Source organism: Pygocentrus nattereri, chromosome 1, assembly GCF_015220715.1.
Source record: "Pygocentrus nattereri isolate fPygNat1 chromosome 1, fPygNat1.pri, whole genome shotgun sequence".
NCBI classification, from domain to species: Eukaryota; Metazoa; Chordata; class Actinopteri; order Characiformes; family Serrasalmidae; genus Pygocentrus; species Pygocentrus nattereri.
Window position 1 is genome coordinate 12,938,676 of NC_051211.1, and position 22,844 is coordinate 12,961,519.

General features: G+C 38.0%; 1 protein-coding gene and 1 long non-coding RNA gene across 3 annotated transcripts in view; one reads left to right on the top strand and one right to left on the bottom strand.

The window, feature by feature from the left end:
- scn4ab (sodium channel, voltage-gated, type IV, alpha, b) overlaps window positions 1–22,844 on the bottom strand; it is a 72,119-nt gene that overhangs the window by 47,985 nt on the left and 1,290 nt on the right. The window contains exon 2 of one of the 2 annotated variants that reach the window (XM_017717370.2): window positions 9,922–10,006. The exons of the other annotated variant lie outside the window; for it this stretch is intronic. The gene's annotated coding sequence lies outside the window, so the exon portion shown is untranslated. The remainder of the gene's footprint in view (window positions 1–9,921; window positions 10,007–22,844) is intronic. 2 annotated transcript variants of the gene reach the window in all.
- LOC108439135 lies at window positions 99–21,286 on the top strand. The gene is made up of 4 exons (XR_001858744.2): window positions 99–129; window positions 15,700–15,832; window positions 19,837–19,920; window positions 21,226–21,286. It is a non-coding gene; the product is annotated as an uncharacterized LOC108439135 (long non-coding RNA).

Here is a 22,844-nt window from a genome sequence, read left to right on the forward strand (position 1 = left end):
ATATTGTAGTAAGCCAAGGAAGTAAAGGAAAATACTTGCTGCTATATGGCAACAGCATGTAGTAAAGGGTTATGTTTTTTACAGGCTGGGGAGCTATGGCAACTGTGCTAATAAAGCAGGCAGGCTGTGGTAAGTGTCTCACTGCCATACTCACAAAGTTGTCATCCAAATCCTGTTATAGTGTGTTGAAAAAGTATGAGGTTACAGAGAGTCTTTTAATGTTTGGTGTTACTGTCCCTTTTAAATCATTGCCACTGGCTTGTGAAAATATTCTGCTTTGGGCAGAAGTAAAAAAAAAAAACCCAAATAAACATTCTGCATTGTACTTTATCTTTTACAAAATAGACCATGAAAATATGGACGATGATGATGGCATGCAGTATTCTGTTCCCTACAGCTGCGTTGTGTGAATTGTTTTTCCAGTCCACTCTTGTTTGCTCCTGGGAAATTAATTAGACTGTATCAATAGGGCCCTTTCTTCTTTTATGTTGCTTAAGTGGGATTCTGAGAAGACCTTTGGGTTCACTCTATACTCCAAAGCTTTCTTTTTATCAAGGTTATGGTTCAGTCTGAATACACATGAGAAGAGCAGCTAATCCAAAAAGTGGAGGGGGTACAACTTCCCAGAAGTCACTCCTTGTGACATGCCGGTTTCTGCCAGCAACAAACTTAGAATGGTGCACACTTCTTTAGGGTTCATTGGTGATGTAAAACTTTCCTGTGCAGTTAAATGCAGCATGGGATTTTTTTTAATTGCCTGTAATATTTTCATACATTTATTCCTCACAAAATGTGGTGTAATGATTATAATAAAAGAATATTGTAATATAACGTAAGGGCCAATCAAGGAACAGATTTTTCGCTCTTTTGAAATAAGAGTTTGTTGTACTATATAAACATACAGTTTTAAAAAGTACTATTTATTTCTTAGTCCATGTTGGAAATTAAACTACAAAAACCACCCATTTCTTATGTTTTCTTTTGTGACATTACTAAAGCCAAAGCATTTATGCAAAAGTTTGAAGAACATATATATGTCTGTGTGTGTATGTGTATGTGTGTGTGTGTATGTATGTATATATATATATATATATATATATATATATATATATATATATATATATATACACACACACACCTGTATACACATACACACACTCACTGGCCACTTTATGATCAATTGCTTGTTAACACAAATAGCTAATCAGCCAATCACATGGCCGCAACTCATTTAGGCATGTAGAGGTGGCCAAGACAACTGAAGTGCAAACCAAGCATCAGAATGGGGAAGAAAGGTGATTTAAGTGACTTTGAATGTGGCATGGTTGTTGGTGCCAGACAGGCTGGTCTGAGTATTTCAGAAAAACTCCTGATCTACTGGGATTTTCACACACAACCATTTCTAGGGTTTACAGAGAATGGTCCGAAAAAGGGAAAAATATCAAGTGAGCGGCTGTTGTGTGGACGAAAATGTCTTGTTGATGTGAGAGATCAGAGGAGAATGGGCAGACTGGTTCGAGATGATAGAAAGTCAAAAGTAACTCAAATAACCACTTGTTACAACCAAGGAATGCAGAATACCATCTCTGAACGTACAACACATCAAACCTTGAAGAAGATGGGCTACAGCAGCAAAAGACCACATCGGTAGCCACTCCTGTCAGCTAGGAACAGGAAACTGAGACTACAATTTGCACAGGCTCACCGAAATTAGACAGTAGAAGATTGGAATAATGTTGCCTGGTCTGACGAGTCTCGATTTCAGCTGTGACATTCAGATGGTAGGGTCAGAATTTGGCATAAACAACATGAAAGCATGGATCCATCCTGCGTTGTATCAACGGTTCAGACTGGTGGTGGTGTAATGGTTTGGGGGATATTTTCTTGGCACACCTTGGGCCCCTTGGTACCAATTGAGCATTGTTTAAAAGCCGCAGCCTACCTGAGTATTGTTGCTGACCATGTCCATCCCTTTATGACCACAGTGTACCCATCTTCTGATGGCTACTTCCAGCAGGATGATGCACCATGTCACAAAGTTCATATCGTCTAAAACTGGTTTCTTGAAAATGACAATGAGTTCACTGTACTCCAATGGCCTCCACAGTCACCAGATCTCAGTCCAATAGAGCACCTTTGGGATGTGGTGGAACGGGAGATTTGCATCACAGATGTGCAGCAGACAAATCTGCAGCAACTGCATGTCAATATGGACCAAAATCTCTGAGGAATGTTTCCAACACCTTGTTGAAAGTATGCCATGAAGAATTAAGGCAATTCTGAAAGCAAGAGGGGGTCCAAAATTTTACTAGCATTTTATTTTATTAGTTATTAGTTATATATTAATTTTATTAGTACCTAATAAAGTGGCCCATGAGTGTGTATGTGTATATATATTTGTGAGGTCAGACACAACACAGGTGTTGGACAAGAAGGCCTGGCTCACAGTCTCCGCTCTAATTCATCCCAAAGGTGTTCTATTGGGTTGAGGTCAGGACTCTGTGCAGGCCAGTCAAGTTCTTCCACACCAAACACTCATTCATGTCTTTATGGACTTTGCTTTGTGCACTAGTGCGCAGTCATGTTGGAACAGGAAGGAGCCATCCCCAAACTGTTTCCACAAAGTTGGGAGCTTGAAATTGTCCAAAGTCTCTCAGTCTGCTAAAGCATTAAGAGTTTCCTCTGCAGAAAGTTGGCAACCTCTGCGCACTTTGCGCCTCAGCATCCGCTGACCCCTCTCTGTCATTTTACGTGGCCTGCCACTTCATAGCTGTGTTGCTGCCGTTTCCAATCACTTCCACTTTGTTATGATACCACTGACTGTTGACTGTGGTATATATATATATATATATATATATATATATATATATATATATATAAAATGAAGTGATGATACATATATATAGGTATAGATATACATACACACACATATACATGTAAATATATATATATATATATATATATATGTATATGTATATGTATAATTATTTAAATTTGTATTTGTATTTAAAGTACAGAAGCAGAAAACATGTTTAACAGGAAAATACCAGATGCCTCAACAACTGTATAACATCACATTTTTCATTATATTTGCTTGTTATTAGGAAAAATACACTGTAAATACATTTAACGGTAAAATACACAGAAGCCTCAATGTCTAAGTTTATTATCATGTATTTCAGTATTTGTGTTCAATCTTTGCCTTTATTCCAGCTTCTATTCTTTTTTAGAATACTTGCTTTTAGCTGCTTTTAGCCTTTTAAAGAAATCTGTAGGAATATTTTTCCATACCTCCAAAGTTCAGTCTTAGAAGTTGGTTACATCTTCTACTTCTCATGATCCAGGTAATACCAAGCGCAATTATTGATTTTGAGGTCTGGAGTGTGGGTTGACTTGTCCATTGTTCTCGTAATACAAGCTGCTTCTTTGGAGCTTAATTTAGTTGATTAATTTTTGTGGTCTACCAGGTCCTAACAGTTGTTAGGAGTGACATTTTCTCTAAATCTGTTTAAATAGTTTTTGAACTTCTGTTTCAGCACGTTTTGCGATTTCCTTTGTGTTTTTCCTTTTTAATGCAAGTGATATTTCATATCTAATCTCCAGAATTGTCTCCTGACAAATGAATAACGTGTACTTGATGGCCTTAAAAGTCTGAGTGAGCTTATTGACCTTACTTGACATAAATGTGTACTGAAATAATTGTGCTGCTATGATGCATTTTATTAATGTGAAAATTATATAACTACACATTTGAGTGGATTGGATTGCATCAATTAACTTTAGGAATTATCATTTTCTGTCATTCAGTGTTTATTATGCTCTTTTCTTGCAGTTTCTTTCATTTCATTTGTCTTTCTGTTTTTTAACCAATTAACACAAAGTATGTCTTTGTACTAGCAGTTTTTTGTAAGTTTGTTTACTGAACAGTCATATCTTACTGTAACGTCTTGATAGTTTCACATTTATTTAAAAAAAAACAGCTGTTAGTGATACTGAATGAAGAGCTGTTTTGGAGCTGAAAGAGTTCTTATTGGTGAGCAGAGCTGAATGATCTGACTGAAAAGAGATGGAATGCCCATCACTAGTGTGTGAGTGTGCAGGCTGCTTTCCACAGTATTGGTTCCACAGTGTTGGATGTTTTGCTCAGCATCAGTTTTGCTAGCCTGTTGAAGTGCCAATGTGTGAAATCAACATATTTGACTTTCATTTGATTGGGCTGTGTTGGTAAGCAATGATGAACAGTGCACCACAATGATGCTGAGCCAGTTTTGGCTGCTGCTCTGATGCACCTAAAATAAACTTTTTAATGCCTGAGATTTACATTCACTACCATGAATCCACAGGAAAGGCAAAATAAATGAGAAACCAGCAGTTCTTAACTAAACCATGAGATGACAGTTATGCAGGTTAAGTATTTAGCAGGTTAGTTAGGCTTCATGTGAAATGCATGGTGAGCCAATTAGCTAATTTTCTTTTCATGTAAATATAGTAGCATTCAACTGGGCGCATATGATTGAAAACAAATCCACATGTTTGCATTCGCACATATTCAAGTGGTAGGCTATTGAGGTCAAAATCTGTTCTCACACTGTTGCTCCTAAGTCAAAATTCTGGTGAGATTTTTTTAAGTCAGAACTGTAGAATCCTGCTCAGCTGCAGTGCTATTCTCTGTCTCTCTAGTGGCTGTTAATATGATGCAATGCACAAGACTAGGAGAGTATAGTCAGAGTTTATTAAAGTGGATTTAGTGATTCGTGCAGGATTTAGAGCATCCGTCACGGGAGGAGCAGGATTGGTAGGCCAGTGTCGGCCAAGTCAGAAGCAGCTGCTGTAGGCCATCACACTGTGGCTGGCATCGGGTTACACCACTGCCGATGACTCGGCTCATTCCAGCCTCGCACTTGCTCCCTCACATTGTGCCGATGCTCGCGCCCCGCCTCCAACATTCAATATTCCAACTCCGCCCACTACGACCACTCAACCTGAACTGCTGCACACTGATCAGACTATGTACATAATTGAAATAAGAACAGAAAAATATTTATTGATAAGTAGTTGTCTGCACTCTACTAGTCAGCAAGACAGCAAAGGTAGATTTCTTATCCTGTTGTTGTGACAGTCATGTGACCAGAAGGGAGTTGGAAATATGCAAAACAGAAATATTACTTTATTGTAACTTTAACCCCCTAAACTTCACTGACCAGCCAAGCAGACTTTAACTCTTCTTTTAGCTTAGTAACAAGACATTGCATTGTTTTCCATGAGGTAATTGAATGTGGTCCTTTCATTGTGTACTTGAAGATACTGTTTTTAATCCAAGGTACACAGAGTTTTTCATTAGTGCTCTTAGTAATACAGATTTTACCAATAACTTTTCATGTATAGATGTTTAAGCTGGTTCACAACATGTGCACACATGGCAGTTAAAACAAAAAACAATAAATATACAGAGATAAAAAAAAGTAAATCTTTCACAACACTTGAAACATTGCAGGACTTTTGAAAGCGCCCATAGAATCAGCAGAAGCAACAGGGTTAAATATTCTTTAGTGACTTCCATTTGTACAGAAGCCCTTATTTATACCTCATGGATTTACACGTTTTATTTACTCAATTTTCCCATGATGAGGTAATTATTTATTTTCTCAAAATCTGAAGTTGCTTAAGTCATTTTCACTACATAACAATATAATATTGCTTGGATAGGGTATTATTCTTGAGAAATGAGGTTTTTTTTTGAGATAGCGACAATTCATTTGACATTTTCAAAAACAAAAGAGATAATGAATTGACTGTGCAAGATATGTACTCCATGATTAATATGCTGGGAACCTACTGCTAGAAGGATGCCCTGAACACTCACGTTAGCTGTTGAGTCTCATGACTTACCCTCTGAGACACTAAAAACAATATCTGTTATGTTGTGATACTGACTTAAATACCTCAAGATCTTTAGAAAAGAGAAAAACAAGTAACCAAAATTTAAGACACACTTGGTCACAAACTGAAAGGTTTTTGATTTGTGTATTCTTTTGAAAAAGCAAACTAAACATAAAACTGCAAGGTAATAAAGAAAACATTGTTTAGAGACAATATATTTTTGTTTTTGATAATCTGAATTTCTGCATTGAACAGGAATAAGCTGAGCTTACAAATAATACAGTTTACATAAAATCAGTTTAAATAAAAAAAATAATACATTTTATTATATAGGGTACAGAATATGCCTCAAAAGCCAACATCCTCAACAACAGAGAATGGCTGGTCATTCCCTTATCTTTTTTAGTTAGTCAGGCACCTTGGCGGTGATTTTTTTTTTTTATAATTAGAAAAACTGTGTTGGATGCCATTAGTGAGCTAGCAGCGAAATATCAAACCTGTAGTGCCCAAGTTTTTGAGCCTTGTAGTCTCTCGTCATTTTAGTGCCATGTGGCATGAGTTTTTTTCTCCCATTGTTTATCTGCTACAGTTTGAATGCATCTGCATGAACTGGTGCAAGAGAGTGAAGGGAAAAATTATATTTCATCTTCTGTTTAGGCCAAAATTTTCTGTCTTCTTTGATTTTGATGGCTGACATTTTAGTACATCCCTAAAATAAATAAAAAAACAACAACAAAAAAAAGTAAAATATGTGAATCAGAAGCTTTTTTGAGTTTCCATGCATTTGCAGCACATTTATGATGGTTTTCTTTTGCAGTGGTTTTTAAACATACAGTATAAAAAAAATTATATGAGTAAATCACAGAGCCGCGGGTATTTCGTCTACACCAGGTGTGTCAGACTGGATCTTCAGGGCCAAAGTTCTGCAGAGATTAATGTTTACTCTCATCTAACGCTCTGAATTCAGTTCATGTAGGCATTGCTAAATAGTTGTAGAGCTGAATTAGGTGTGTTTACTGAGACAGTGTAATAAAGTTTGCAGTGGTTTGGCCCGAGAGTGCTGGAGCCCGACACACATGACCTACACCGTTTACTACGCCATTCATTGTAATGCAATTAGGATCAAGCTAACTGATCTCCAAGAGCTTATCATTCAGTTAGCCATGTTAAAATCAAAAAGTGCTTACTGTGATCTGCTTTACAAGACCTGACATCTTAAAAATGATGATGTGAAATCACTATACAGCCAGGGAGTTTTAATATGAGGAGACTCTGAGTAAGTGAGATAGAGTTACATGTTGAGTCCACCAACCCCCCAAAACATGTCCCTGTTAGCTGATCTTTCATCCTCTCTGCCAGAGATGGATGACGGCCGATGTTTTCCCACAACTATAGGGCTTCAGTGCGCCATTCTGGTCCCTCTTGGAGCACACTCTCCTTAACACCATCTGTCCCACAGCCTTTCTCTCTCTGTCTCTCCTACTTTTTCTCTTTATCTCTTCTCCGCCTGCTGTCACACAGTGTCTCTGTGTCATGTTCTTGAGTGCAGCTATTTAGCTCTTCACTAAATGCTAACCTTCCTAATCTCCAGGTCATCTCTATGGATCTGTTAAATCAACTGACAAAGCCAAAGAGACTGTTGCACATGCTGGATAGTAAAGTATCCTTGATAATTAAAATTAAGCGCCTAATAGCGTCAAGGCGTTTTAGCACGAACAACAGTTTAGCAGGCCATCAGAGAGCAACCAAGTTATCATATCAGAGATGCACTTTCTCTTTCTGCTTAGTCGTATACCATGAGTTGTATAGAAACTCCTCTACTTAGGAAGCCTGGGCCCCAAAGTGTGACCTGAGAGCCAGTCGCTTCCTGACACACACGTAATCCAAAACAGGCCATTAAAACCTGCAAAAATCTGATACATCCAACCTGACAATAAACAGAGATGATCAAGCTGCCAGATGGCAACATGCTAACCACGTGTTTTCACCCTATGGAACGAGGCACCAGTCACTCGGGGGGGTTGGGTGCAATGTATCAGTGGTGTTAGAGAAACCCCATTGTGATGACAATGTCACCAGCCAGAGAAGGTGTGAGGTCAAGAGGTCAGTATTTGCCAGTGGTGAGCCATTTAGCATGGTCTCGCAGTTACCATTTATAAATGTTCATGCAGAGGAAGGGGGGGCAATTGATGGAGCAATCAATCAGGCATATATATGGGGAAACAAATGTGCTGTGAAACAGCAGTCTTTAAAAGGTGAGGAGTTGATAATCCTGAGGAACATTCATTTATTATGCTACTGAAAGGTTTAGTGTAGAGGTTTAATCGGTGGATTATCAAAGACAGGAGAGCATTGGAGAAAGTAAGGGACAAAACGTCTTTACTCTAGACAAGTTGTCCTACTTTTTTCCTCAAAGGACTCACACAGTCAAGAGACTTTTAACATGGCTGCTAATTTGCTTATCACAGTATAGAGTGTACCTCGTAATGTAGTGATGTAGTGTGTATTGATGGGCATTTTGAGTAACTTTGTGGTCAAATAGTCAGAAGTCAGTTACGCTGTTTAAAAATTACCAATCTGAAATTTATATCAGAAACGTTTCCACACGTTTTTTCTTTTTACATTAGTCACAAGTCAGAAACATTGCAAAAGAGTTTTGTACATGCTTGTGGTGCTTCTGGTGTCTTACTTTATTAAACGAATGAAAACCAGATGAATGATCCAGGAGTGAAGGTCTATTTCATTTGTAGGTTTATGGATAGACATGAGGATATTTGATTGGTGAGATTTCAAAAGGTGTTACTAGTGATTATTCTGTGAACTGTTGTGTAAGAGGTCTTTAACATTCTCCTTCATGGACCTCAGAGAGCTGAGTTTTCTGTTTTTTTAGATAACCTGGTTCACAAAAAATCTGGGCTCAGTGCAAGTCATTGAGAACTTTGATTTTCTCTCATTTACAACCTGTTTGTTGTGGAGTGCTGTATTGGCACAGTAGCGCTACAGCTACATGTTCCTACATCATAAATCTCATCATTCCCTGAATTAGACTGCCTGACAGGTGCAATTTAACAAAGTTAAATAAAAAAAGAAATGTGTACTCAATGAGGTCTCATTGTCATCACTTGTGTAAGGGAGTACGTTCAATATAAACCAATTTGGAGTAATTTGTGGCATTTGAAGCAAAGAAAAACACCTATCAGTGCCTAGAAGTAACAACTTTCATTTATTTATGTTCTAGTCAAAATGACCATTAAACTGGAGAGATTCATTTTTCAGGAGATATTTCTGAAGAGATTAATCATAACACAAATAAAGGTTCCCACCCTAGTTTTGTGTTTTTCTGCTGTAACACACCCACCCTCCCTTAGGAAGGGCTTGTTAGCTAATTGTTTGGATTAGGTGCATTTAGAGCAAGAATAATTCAAACTAAAATGTCCAAAGCAGGTGGTATTCTAGGACCAGGGTTAAGGGAGTTCAAGGAGTTTAAAAGAAAATATTTGAAAAATATAGAGAAAATGGGACTCCCAACAACTGTGCAAGACCGGGTAGACCACCACAACCGTCCCCATCAGATAAACAGTACTTAAAGCTTTTATCCTTTAGAGAGAGGAAAAGCCTTAATTTGTAATTTGGATTACTTGGGTCATGAGAAGCAGAATAAATGTCTGAGGCTGAATGTCCCTGCTGATTTTTTTGAAAAACTGAAAACAAGTGTCCTGAAAAAAACGGAAGCTCTAAAGGTAAAGGCAGGGACACTCTAAATACTGAAAATTTGGTGTTATATTTAGCTGGTGTGGCTTCCTTGTAATTTTCCTTGAAATTTTTGCTTTTGGAGAATTTTTAATTGTTTGTTTTGTTAATGATACACATTTCAAGTAGATATTAAAGTAAATTATAGTGGTTTTCAAACAGGCCCTTATAGACCTATATGCTGCACATGGCTGTGCTGAGACAGGACATACCTCATAGGTAGGGGGAAGAAGAGAAAGTGAAGGCAGTAAAAAAAAGTAAGTGAAAGTGTCTCAGCATGTGTTACTGTACCCGTGCAGGGAATGTCAGAGAGGGTATTCTGATCCAGAAGCTAGATTACACGGCTGCGGGCCTGTGGCTCCAACGTGGACATAATCTACAGGACAGAGGGAAAGCTGTGGTTATGTAGAGCTCAGGGCGGAGGGCACATGTGGGGGGGGATGTTTTACGGCAGTGACAAAGTGGTGCTGGTGTGTTGAAAAGGTCACGTGGATGGCAAGGCATCAACAAACGAATGCTGAATGGACTGCGAATTATCCACATTTCTAAGGCATGCGCTTCAAAGATGCACACGTGGATGAACGGTGCAAATCGAGGAACCGTGAGGCCATTTTACATGCTAGAAATTAGCTTCTTATGAATTCTGTGTTAATCTATGACTTTGCTTAACTTTTACTCAGATTTCATTATGTGACTTTGATCATGTACAATCCAGCACAACCCTGTCAGTATAACAGGTGTGTTAAATTAGGGCTGAAATTGGACCCTGCTAGAGCGGCTGAATTCGACATATCTGCTGTAAAGGAGTGTGGGCCTGATTGGAAAATGTATCAAAATTTAAATGAATCATAAATCAGTTAATGCAGTTCTTCTCTTTTCTAACATTTACTGTTTCTATCACCAGAAATATTAACACCTAGAAGTAGTAGTCATTCTAAACTTTCATTCTTTATCACATTTGTCTTTGTAAGTAGAAGCCAAATATTTGAATTTAATTTGATGCATGGTTTGCAGAAGTGTTATTACATTTACAAGTTTGGCAGATGATTTACAGTTTAGAGTTACTACAACCTAAGCTGAAATGCACTGCTCTGTAGTTAAAAAATATACCAGCCTTGCTTAAAATGTAAACACATTGTTCCAAACAGAAAATTATCATATTTTTTCATGGTTTTGAACATTTTTCAAAGTTGAGCCAGGGGTGGAGAATAGCTGAAAATAGTGAGGTGTAGTTACTCTTTAAAAATCTTATAAAAGTAAGAAACTTACTTAGTTTTGCCTTTATTGGTGTAGTGTGGTTTGTATGCCCAGGTGAGGAAACAAACCGTTGTTTGCTGCATGGAGTGCTGCATTAATGTCTTTTTTGCTGTAGAGATGTGCAAGGGTGCGTGTGTGCTTGGTTAACTCTTCGTGGTGCCAGTATTAGAATACTGAAATCACTATTCAGGTATTTGTCATATTTCATCATGAGAAAAAAATACAGACCAACAGTTCAGTACACCACAACAGTCTTGCTCATATTTCTTATAGTAAGTGTGTTATAACATTATTTTATTAAAACATGAGTGCCTTCATGTGAGCATGTTGCTAAGGATGCATTGTGAAGTACACGACTGGGAATGCAGAGACAGCATGACTGTACTGCTAACTACCCTAAATACTCCAGGTGATGTTAGCTAGGTCCAGAAATAGTGGAAATATATTTCTCTGGTAAATGACATGTTGGCACATCATCCACTGAGGAAAGAATACTACCTGTAATAAGACAAGTCTCATTGTTGAGCACTGTGACACTGGCTGGTTTGCTATGTTTGCTCATTAGCTTATCTTAAGAGGCAGGCTCTGTTACTCTGTTACTACCATGAAGACTTACCAATTTTTGTGCAACACCAGTGCTTTAATCTGTGTTTTTTCCTTCCCTGCACTGAACTGGGTGTTGTTTATGAGCTGAGGTATTAACATTAGTCAGAATGGGCATCTCTACTACACTACACCAGTGACATTATAAAGGGGGAGACTGTTCACTGGTGCTGTGTAAACTGGTCTTTGGTTAATATATGAATGGAAAACCTCATAACATTTAACAAAGCGTCCATTTGCGGAGAAAGCCTTCAATAAAAAGAGCAGATTAGGTTGCTGGTTTTGCCACTAGCAGGGACAGCCCCCCTCGTTGTGGAGATCTGCACAGTAGCCAGAACAGAAATCAGTGTTGTTGTTTTTTTTTTTGTTATTTGAGCCAGGTGCTAGAAAATATTTATTTGTTTTATCTGTGGTTTTAGATAATACATTTGTTTGAAACAACAATGTGACCTGTTTTGAGGGTTTTGGTCTCTCCCCTTTCTGAGAGAGAGGAGTCTGGTCTTGAATGGCTGGATATAACTGCCCGATGGTGTTGTAAAGATGGCTGTCGAGTAAACAGACTTTTTAATACTGACTTTGGTTAAAAGCTGCTTTACTGCTTTTACTGTGTTCGCACATGAGAGACTGAGCACAGTCTGAGAAAACCAAATGAAATCAAAGTCCAACTCTATTTGGATTTCTTAATTGGATTTTTAGACCTTAATCCGATGTAAAAAGCAGAGTGTGATGTTTACATGACTACTTGAATAATCACATAACTGCAGAAACTACTAAACGACTAAAGTTCTAAAGTTCTCTGTGTTTACCAGCCAGAGATGCTTTTGTATAACCTGTGTGTCCTGGTTTAAATACTGCATGTCCCACAAGTTCTACAATAAGTAAGCCCCTTAGCAGACAGCAACCACGACACGTGGGCCAGCATGTCCTCAGAGATATGAAAAACAGTCTCATCTATCAGCAGTCTGTCAGAAAGCACTCAGTGCCCTGATAGAGGGACGCCACAAAAAGAGCATCACATGAAGCATCATGAAGGGCCTTAGGATAGAAAAGGGTATTGCACTCTAAGTCTCTCTTTACATAATTCACTGTCTTGTCTTTGTCTCTCTCATACTTTCCAACTGTCTCTCTGTTTCTTTCTCATTGATTCACACTTACTCTCCCTCTCTTCTCTTGCTCTTTTGTTGTTCTCTTTCTCCACCAGCACCCTCTCATGAGTGGGCTTATCTCACAGTTCTACTACCACTGTTCAGCACTCTGACGCTTACTGGTCATCCCTTGTTTCAGCACCCTCACCCTGCTAGATGTGTTCAGGCTTGTATTAACAGCTCCTAACAGACATGCACTATGAGTTCTTCCAAAGACCCCTCTGTAAGCATTACAAAAAAGCTTTAGGGACAGGCATATCCGGGTGTAACAGAATTCTCTCATTCAGATAACTATATGGAGAGATTCCCTTTGCTTTATGTTTTAATGGACAATTATTAAGCTTCAGCTTGCACTGTATTTGCTCATACTTCTGCTCCTGAGTTAGGGCCTGTCTTAACATTACTGGTTATTATCTGCTATCTGTTGCTATTATTTTGAAATTTACTGTAATAAATGTATATTTATATAAGTGTTTTTAATTGCTTTTTTTGTTATTATTATCTCTGGAAATGCATTTGATGATGCTTCCAAGAACACCAGTGATGATGTGTCCAGAAGCTTTAGTAGATATCCTTATGTAAATAATGCCTATGATACTATAGTATAATAGCAACATTTTTTTGTCACTGAAGCAGACGTAGGGTGATGGCGTGCATGCTGAAACCTTTCTTAGACATGGAGTTAAGGTTAATGTAATGACTAACAAAACTAAAGGGTTTCAGAGCTCACATACCAATGGCTGATCATAACAAAGAAAAAAAAAACCAGAAAACATTTAACAAATTAATTTTTAATTTGGCAAAAATTTTGCCAAAAGCGATTTATCTGTATTTATCTGATGAGGGTCCAGAGCCTGAGCATTGGTTTTGGGCAATCATTCCTCTCGCTTGTTGTTATGACTGCTGGGTTGGGGCACTATCTCTACTGTTTCAGAGGTAGCAGCCAAACGAGCAGAAGGTACAGGCTAAGCCAAGTGCAGTCAGGCCACAGAGACCGGCAGCCACAAGCACAGATCACTTTACACCCACAGAGCAGGACCAGCTTCGTATCAGGACTTTATTTTCCAATGACGATAAGGTTAAACACCTTGGTCATATGATTGCATGTATATGGACATAGACAAAAATCCACATCTTCATAGATGGAACCCACAAACACTTTGAGTTGCAGAAATGCTGAGGTGTTCACGCTTTCTGATACCCGTTACCTCATTCTTTTACACATCTCTGTTACACATATGTGACTGAGATCTGTGGACAGTCTGAAATGTATCATTAATATGTCTTTATGAAGTAATCCTGAGCTGTGTTTGCCTTGCCGAAGGATACTGTAGGATGTGATGATCGGCCTTGTGCTAGACGTGTGGTTAAGTTGGACTGACGAGCAAATTAATTCCCGAGGTGACAAACTTCAACACCCTCTGTGTCCCACCATTGCCCACGGTATTGCAGTGACACCCAAGTGCCCCTCGCTATGAATTTGCCCTTCCAGCGACCTCATCCAACCAAGCAAGTGCACAAAAGTGACAACGCATGTGAGTGCTGATTACAGAAAAAAGAAAGAGAATCTGATCAGAGAAAATCTAATCAGAAAAGCTGGAACACAAAGGTGGTTTGGTCCCTCCACAGCACTTCTCTGAGAGTATCCAGAAACAGAGCCTGTGGAAACTGAGTCCCATTCATCTCCTAAATGTCACAAACAGCCTACGGGTGGCGGACACCAGAGGAAAAACACCCGCTCAACACAGAGGTCATTGTCATACACTCTGCACTGATCAGCCGCCACACTGAGCTACAAAACAAGGCCAGCTCTCACTGAAGTCTCTGAGACGGGTCAGGGCCCGAGACACTGCCTCACAGAACATCAGTTCTGTTTTCCACTGTCGAGGGACATTTCTTGACAGGCGACCAAAACTGAAAATTGAACTCAAACAACTGAACAAACATGCACTTAGATTCCTTGTTCTCATTCCGATTTTTTTCCTGTCCACGTAGCACCACGTTGTTCTTTCTTGCTGCCAGTGGCCATGCTGGTGTCAGGGAGCTCAGAGCAAAGAGCCAGCCTAAGGACATAAAAGGAGTCCACACTGCTGACGGTTACTAATATGAGCAAGAAGCTCCAACCTGATCTCAGAGTCTAATGAGGACCCAGGGGAGAAGTACTTGGCCCCTAAGATGAAACAGCTTGCTCCCCCTCGCACACCTCATTCCTCAGGTCAGGCTGGGGCATCAGGAGTGCCTGTGGTAGAGGAGGGCAAACAGAACCCAAAAACAGACACATTGAGACTAAAGAGAATACACCTACAGCAGTTGACACAATATTTTCCATAGGCACAACCTTGTCCTCATCTGGCTGGCAAAGCTGTATTTTTTTTCAATAACTGATGTCTTTTATAGCTTTAAACATCAGTTAATTATTTTATCACATAGAATTTTAAATGTTCATAGTTGCCAGCACTTACTTTTTGCTAGCTGTTTTCCTCACAAAATAAAGCTTTTCTATTGTGGATGGCCTTATTGCATGTTGCTTTTAGGCCTGATCAACTATCAGTTAAGGTATAGGAAAGTCTGCCCATCTTGACAACAGCCCCAGACAGTTCTTTTCAGGCATATTTGACTAGGTTCCTGAAAACCACGTCTCTAAAACAGATTTGAAATTTCTGGTAAAATCTGATAAAAAAAAATGCATAAATAGTGTGTAGCATTTGTATAGTAAGTTTTTTTTCAGGCTGCTTTGGCTTTTACTCATGCACACATTTCCACAATGAGGAAGGGCTTTTCCCACTTCTGGTTGCCCTATTTCCAACCTATCACATTTTTTTTCAACGAGTGAACTGTCTCCTCCTTCTTTACAACGTCTCTGCTATGATTAACTAGACTAACTTTACTGTTTTCTAACTAACGAAGATTCAGCCTTACGTAAAGAGTTATTGTGTCATGGCTAGCCAAATTAAATTTTGGATTCCGTAGTGCATTTTTATTTATACATTTTTACTGAATATTTTTTGCTTTTTATGAAAACATTTGTAAATTAATTAATTAATTATTTATTTATTTATTATAGCCACGTTCTGCAGGCATGATGAGTAAGAGCATACCTGCGGACCACTGATTTGCCCAAAATGCCCAGAGCAGTGCTTGAAATCATCTGTGATGTGATGCATTTGTTCCACCTCATCCACCTCGAGGCATCACAGGTAAGATGATGGAAAATGGCTGTTAGGAACCCCTGGTTTGGCTATCTCACCAGAGTGCCTCACTGTCCTGTGTGTGAAACTCATGTAAGATGCATTGTTTGGCTTAATATCCCACCCTCAAAATTCTTTATAAAGCCAGTTCTGCTCAAGTTAGCACAAGTTAATGTTATTCCAACACCCAATTGAACTCACCAGCTAAGTATAAGCACAGAGTGCTTTAGCCTGTTCTCGCACCTTACAAGCCAGCTTGTGCTAATTCAGATACAACTTCAGCACCCCAGACTGCCACTAACAATAACTACATTTACATGCACACAATAACCTGTATAAGAAACTTGACCGGGCCCAGATGTTTACGAGCTGTATAAAGGATTTACACGTCTAGACACAGATAAAACTCTCATACCAATAGCAATAAAATGATCAAAGGACAAGTACGTTTCTAGTTGGCTGTATATTTTGTGATCACAGATGTATGTACACATGATCATGTGATGGTGGTCATTATTTCTAGAAAACAAGTTGATATTGTTAATGTGTGAATACAAATGAATGCTTTATGACTGTAGTTGCTATTATAATAATAATTGTAGTAGGCGCTTTAATCCGCCTGCATGATCCTGCTTTTCTTATTGACTATATTCTGCCTCTTGCTGCTAATGCTCTCCCAAAGTAGAGAGGCCAGAAATTAAGTTCTGCTGCCCAAACCAAGGAAATGAAAGACTCTTCCAAAGCATCAATCATTTTGCTATTCAGAGAGTGTATAATATGGATACATGCTCAAGGAGACAAAATAAAGTGAGTAGCAACTGTCAGAAACCTTTGGAATGAGACTAAACTTATCAGAGCACCACTGAGTTTGGTGAAAAGCAGTAGGAAATAAAATGTACACTAAAATTATCGATTCAAGCTTTATATGTTACCACTTCAACTAAATATGAGTAACATAATGCAAAGCAAAATTTTTGTTTACATGAATAAAAGCAATATTTTACATTTCAAACCTCAAAAAACACTTAATGAACTGCTTCTCTATTCCACTTTTTACAATGTAGCACCTGTTAAAGAGTAAATTTCCACAGGACCACATTTAAATATCGTTTGTTTCTGACAAATATATTTCACGAGAAGGATAGCCTTTTCTCCTCCAAAACTGTAAATCCTTTTACCTTCTGGCATTCGTGTTTTGTCTGTCAGGAAGCTTTACAAAAGTTCTGCATGATGGTCAGTGAAGCAGTGTAAGCATTTTTGTCCAAATCTGTTTCAAATTGTCCCACCAATATCCGGGGTCCCATGGATCCTTAAAAACTGTTGTAAAGTCTTAAAATGTATTTGAAAGATTTAAGGTCTTAATATCTTAATTTTTACTGTTACTGTTTACTGTTTACTGTAAATTCAGAGAAATCAGCCATATGTTAATGGATAAGGTATTGGCTGTAACAAGCCTGATCTTATTCTGAAATTATTTTGTCCTATTTACGTTCTGTTTACAGAACTATCATACAGTTTCCATAAACCGACATTATCCACAACCTGTAGCTGTGTGAGGCATTTTCAGAAGACAGCATAATGATTTAAATGCCTACAGTCAGGAATTGCTTTAAGGTGGGAAATTTTAAATTTGTAATATCTGCAGTGCCAGCATTTCTACAGTCTTTGAACTGGTATGTGTGTGCATGACTATTGTAGTTTTTTGTCCAAAAAATATACAAAATACACTCCTGCCATATTTTACGCTTGAAAGATGCAGCTGGCTGAAAACAAAACTATCACAGCCACACCACACTGCTGATGGTTTTAAACCAAACAATACTACAATGAAATCATAGCTAATTCACAACAAATAAAATAGTGATATAGATATGACATTTCAGAGTGTGCCATTATGCACATAGATTTCATTACATATTAAACTAATTCATAGCAGTCAGCCAAAAATCATCCAGCTAACAGTGATCCTGTGGTCAGAAATTGACCACTGATGAAGGGTGACACACTTAAAAAAGAAAGAAAAGAAAAGAAATGCAAGGATCATGCAGTCTCAAAGCTTTATAATCAGTCGGTTTGAATAAAACAAATACATGTCATATTTGAGTGTGTGTGCTGTTATGAATAATTTTTTAATATTTATAATATTAAAAAGCATTGAATTGATTTTAAAAGTTGCCTAAGGCTGTAGTCGGACTTTGACAGTCGAACCATGCTGTTTATTCGATCATGTCTTAATTAGACAAGCAGCCTTAGTGATACTAATGTATGGTACCTGTATGACATTTAATGTATAGCTTTTAGTGTAGCTTGGTAGAAGTGGACGTAATGATCACCAAGCTTTCATTTTAATTTAGTGTTTAATTTAGTGTTTTTTTCTGCACTGACGTTCTAATTGATGTGATCAATCACGTGGCTCTATAGCACGTAGTGGTTGAACTGTTAGCATGTCTAGCAGTGTGCTGGGTACATTCATACTGTGCTGAAATACAAAAACCTGCATTTGTATGGTTTCCAGTTCCCAACTGATCCTGGAGTAGTTTTGTCCTGCACAGTTTGGTGTTTACCTGCTCTTCAGCGGAGGACTTGCGAGCTAGTTGGATCAGGTGGATCAGATGGACAGGAGCCACCAAGTTAGAAAACTAAATAGGAAGTAATACTAACACGGCCTAAGCGTTCTACACACTGCAATAAACAGTTTGGATGTTTATAAATTGTAACCATTCCATCTAAACATGTGCCTCCATACCCACACATCTGTCTTTCTCTCACATGCATGCACTGCATTGACATGCAGACTAGCTGAGTTCTGAATGCCTGTAAAGGTAGCCTTTATGAGCCGTAGCTCCCCTGGGCTAAGAAGTGAAGAGGGAGGATGCCTATTCTAGTGGCCACATCAAAGGGAATTCCCATGGCTGTGCATGTGTGTGGTAACACATACAGATGACCTGAAGGGAGATGAACTAATGCTGGCCTTTACAACTCACTGAATCTACATATCGTCGCTTGTATCTCTGAAGCATAGACATTATAGAAGATGGCAAAAACAATCATTAATTTCAATGCAAATTCATTTATTTATGCGAAGAGATGTCATTGACAAAGTCTGCTGGTTGATTCATCAAAAATATTTAACACAACGTGACAGGCAGCTGGCATTTACAAATCATATATATATATATAAAGAGATTGGAAAATGGAATTGTTTTCTCCCCACATGAAGTTTAGCTGGAGTGAATTCCGGCTTTGTTGGCTAAGCTGTCTTCATCTGCAACTTTTACATGAGCTCAACTAAATATTAATGACAGCATGTAATGATAAATTGGATTGGCCACTTGACACAAAGTGTAATGATTTCAATATGAACACCAGTAAAATCAGAAAATACCCCAATAACGGAGGCCCAATATAGATATAGAAGGGCAGGGTCAATACATAGGGTGAAAATTGTGGCCTTGATTTTGATAAATGCGTATTGGATATCCATTTAATTGGAGCAAACTATTTATAGCACACACTGAGGAAGAGTGAAGGATATACCATCTCACACCTCTGAAAACCCCTTACCCAAATCATCCTTTCAAGCGCTTTTAGAGTTACTGCTTTTAAGACTAAAATGTGTGAATGACCTCTGTTCTGATTGGATGTCCTGTATTGTCCTGTATTATCAAAAATCAGCCCAAACTGAAACACACTTTTATTACTTCAGGACTAAACTGCTATGGGCTAAAAATGAATACAATGAATACAATGAATTTCCCCGCTGTGGGACTATTGAAGGATTATCTTATCTTATCGTATCTTACAGACGACTGAGCCAGAACCACAGTCTAACTTAAACCTTTTCACCTTGAAACATTGCTGGCAAGAACTAAATATAAATGATTTTAAATGTGTGTTAAAAGGTATTGGACACTTACATATAACTCTAACACTCTCTCTCTCTCTCTCTCTCTCTCTCTCTCTCTCTCTCTCTCTCTCTCTCTCTCTCTCTCTCTTCCCTGATACTATCTCAGGATGAGGTCTTCAGGGATGAACTGATTTACACAACCTTACTCAACTCACATTACACCTCTCTGGCTCTCTTCCACATCTCCAAGGTCAGTATATGGACCAGAACAGTTGGAATTGCTGATACGCTCATATTCCAACTAAAATGCTACAGCAGCTTGACACATATATAATGTAATATAAAGAGGGTAATGAAAATGTATTTGATAGCATGGCTGTCTGAGTATAGTTCATATTATTTGTCTCAGTTAATTAACTGACTAATGTACTCTCTACTGATCCTATTCACTCATGCAAGTCATTTACTAAACCCATTTTTATTCCGTTACAGTCGGTTCATGAAAAATATAAATGCAAACATTGTGGCCACTTGAAAAACTTTCTGCAATCATTAAATGTTCCACATGGAAAACTGAATTTTTGTCACTGTTTTAAAGAAAATAGTTTGATGTAGTATATAAACATTGTAAAAGTTTTAAAACATATTAGTCTTGTTCCAGTCCATACAGTCTATAACTAAGCTGCAAAAACAGCCTGTTTGAAATCATTGTTTGTCATGTCACAAAAAACAAGCATTAACATATCCTTTAAGCCTACATAAATTTAGCTCTGCCCATTCACTTTGAAGTTATAAGGAGTGTCAGAGCCCAGACTGCCTTTTAGAAAGAAGCGTAATATAAGGCAGCCAATCAGGACAGTGCTCATTTACATTTGTCATTCTTAAAGGCACAGTAACAAAAACAGACAGTTTAGTTCAAAGAAATGAACAGAGATTGGAAAATGTTCATGGGTGTTCAGTGGAATAATTTACGCACAGGAAAAATGTAGGATGCTGGCCCTTGAAAATGATCCCAGTAGTAAAGGTATTCTGGACTTTGTATCATTGAATCTGCTTTTCCTAAAATTATTGTTCTTTTCTGTAATAAAGTGAAGATACACAATAAGGTGCATTTCTGTCATTTAGAATTAAATGTTAAAATCTTATCCATGAAATTTATTCAAAGACCTGTCAATAAATGTTGGCTGTTTTGAAATGTCTGCATAATTCAGTCATTGCAACGGAAACAAATTCTTTTACAGTAGTTTGATGTGAAGTGTAGAGAAATGTATGTCTATGATGCAAGTATAGTCATTTCATTTACTGCTCAAAATGACCAGCAAAACTACACTTCTCTTATAAGTGTTGTTGATAATGATGAAACTGTGGGAAAATGTTTCTGGGTACTGTTTTCTCTTATAACCCACTGCATTTACATCTTCAACAGAAATAGATTGAAAAAAAGGTGTAGGCCAATTGTTCATCTCAGAAAGCATTTTGTAAAACAAAGTCTCAGGCACCAGGAAGCTTATTTACAACCATTTCATGTAATAACTTTCTTTGATGTTGCTTTTAGAGGCGTTAGAGGCTTTTGGACATTTGGTTCCCTTCACCGCAGCTATGAACAATTCACTAGGTAAGTTTCATAATTAAACTTTAATTTCACATCAGACCACTCTGAATGACTTTGTCTACATCTTTAATATTGAATTATGTAGAACATTTGAAAAATCAGAAGGACTCCCCTTTAACGTAAAACAGAAATTATTTTTTTATTTCTATTTTTTGTGATAAACACAGTTTGCGATCCTTGTTGTCTCCAGGGCAGTTATTTTCTTTTTTCTCTTCTCTATGTTGTGCTGTTCTCGCTTATGTGTAGATGCAAAAAACAGGAAAAATAATCTGATTAATGCTATATACACACACTGAAAAACCTGATTATTGGGCAATTCTGTTTTTATCTGATTTCTTGACAACAGGCCACCAAACTGCTCTTGAGAGAGTGTGGATTACAGTCACATCACAATTCCCATGAATTCCCCATCTCCATTTCCCAAGTAATAGCTATTGAACCCAAATAGCATCCTTTTTTTTCAGCAATGCTGATTTTGCATCAGGTGAATCCTTTTCCATGTGTGAATTTCTCTCCAGTCTTATCTCTTGGCCCTAATGACGATGAATTCTACAACACGCTGGCACACCAGCTCTGCTATACCTTCATTTGTGCTAACATCGCAGCTGGGACATGTATTATGTTCTCATTCAATCCAAGTTAAGATGCACCCCTGTACCATCTCCATTCTTGCTATCTTCAAGAGTGTGTACTGCCTGCCCAGTAAGTCCTGCCATTAATTTTCCAACTGAATGGGCTGCACGGTACCTGACACTTTAAATCAACAGTTGACATAATATTTCAGGCCATCTGTCACTGAACTTTAACATACTAAAAGCGTTAACACCTGAAAAGCTATGGGGCTGGGTGGAAAAGATGGTGGAAATACATAAGATGTATTCAACTTCAGACCTTAAAAAAGAGGTCAACAACACAGTTCGTTTACTTCATAAATTGATTTCAGTCATCATTTACTCCTTTAACATACTAACTTACTGCTGTGCCTCACACAACATTTTACTGTTTAAGTTAGATTTAAAAATATATATCTGAGTAATTCTGTCATTGCTATGTAAACAAGTAATTCAGAGCAGTTTGTTGTGAAATGGTTCCGTGTAGCGAACCTTGACTACTCGGATTTCTTTACTGTGGTGGTAAAAGGAACCAGGGGTCGCAATGTCCTCTTAGCTGTTTTATTTACTATTCAAAATGACCAGTGAACCTACACATATATAAAGCTGGCAATGGTAAAATACCACTAAATATAATAAAAGAATAGTGACCTGCCTCCCTGCACTGTGAATGAAGTGTAGGCCAAAAATGTACTTCAAACCTCTTGTGTTCCAGGCATCAGGCAACTTTTTCATAACCATTTTGTAGAAAAACATTCAACAAATCAGCTTTTGTAGACATTAGATGATTCTATCACCACCTCTCTGAACAGTCCTGACTCTTCTCTGTACTCTTTTCTCTGTTATGGACACACTTCCTATCAAACCGCACTGAATCTTTACATTGTAACTATTTAATATAGCAGAAATTCCTTTTAAGTGAGGGTAACATGATCAAAATAATAATAACCG